The sequence below is a fragment of the Mus pahari genome, chromosome 7 (genome assembly GCF_900095145.1).
Source record: "Mus pahari chromosome 7, PAHARI_EIJ_v1.1, whole genome shotgun sequence".
Lineage (NCBI taxonomy): Eukaryota > Metazoa > Chordata > Mammalia > Rodentia > Muridae > Mus > Mus pahari.
In genome coordinates this window covers 33,720,591-33,721,734 of record NC_034596.1, presented here as the reverse complement: position 1 = coordinate 33,721,734, position 1,144 = coordinate 33,720,591, and positions in this window count along the sequence as shown.

The following is a 1,144-nucleotide window of genomic DNA, read 5'->3' as shown; positions in this document are numbered from 1 at the left end:
GGAGCAGGTGTGTCTCTGTCTCTTTGGCTTCTTTTCCTTCCTGGACTTGCCCAGCCTTGGTTGGAGGGCCTTTTGCCTTGGCTTGCTGTGATGTTTTATTGTATTTGGTTGTTGTCTCTCGGAGGACTGCTCTTTTCTGAAAGGAGTAGGGTGAGTGGATTTGGAGGAGAGAGGAGGTAGAGGGAGGAAGCTGGAAAGAGTGGAGAGATAGAAAACTGTAGTCATGATGTATGAGAGACGACTCTGTTGTCAATGAATTTATTTAATTAGTGATTAGTTAATTAATTAAAATAAACTCAAGAACAAGCCTTGAAAAATTAAATTTAAACAACAAATTGTTAAAGATTATCTTAAATCTACTTTGGGAGACAGGACTTTATGCAGGTCTGGCAATTATTTTAGTAACTAAGCTATAGCCTAGCTCTTATTTAGTTTTTTTTTTTTTCAAACCTCTGCATTGATTTCCATAGTGGCTGCCCAAGTCTACATTGCACCCTCAGTACATATAGATTCCTCTTTATCTAGATCCTGGGCAGTGTTATGGTTCTCTGTCTTCTTGCGAACTATTCTGACTGATGGGACAGAAGCTCACTGTAGTTTCAGTATGCATGCCCCTGACGGTTAAGGATTTTGTCCCGTTTCTCAAATATTAGTTAGTAACTTGTATTTCTTCCTTTGAGAATTAAATAGCCCATTTGTTGATTGGATCATTTATCAATGCAGTGATTTATTTTTGAGATAGGTTCTGGACATTTGTTGGATGGAGAGTTGGGAAAGATTGTTTTGTCTTTCTAAAGGTGGTTTATACTCATTCTGATGGTTGTTTCCTTGTCTGTCTATATGTCAGTACTCAAAATTAAATCCTGTGTTGTGCAGTCATTTCAAAAAGCCCTTGCATATGCCTATATCTTTTTCTCCAATTTTTTTAGGTATTTACTTAATGTACATTGTAAATGCTATCCCCAAAGTCCCCTATACCCTTCCCCTACTGCTCCCATAACTACACACTCCCCCTTCTTGGCCCTGGTGTTCCCCTGTACTGGGGTATATAAAGTGTGCAAGACCAAGGGGCCTCTCTTCCCAATGATGGCTGAATAGACCATCTTTTGCTACATATGCAGCTAGAGACACGAGCTCTGGGGGT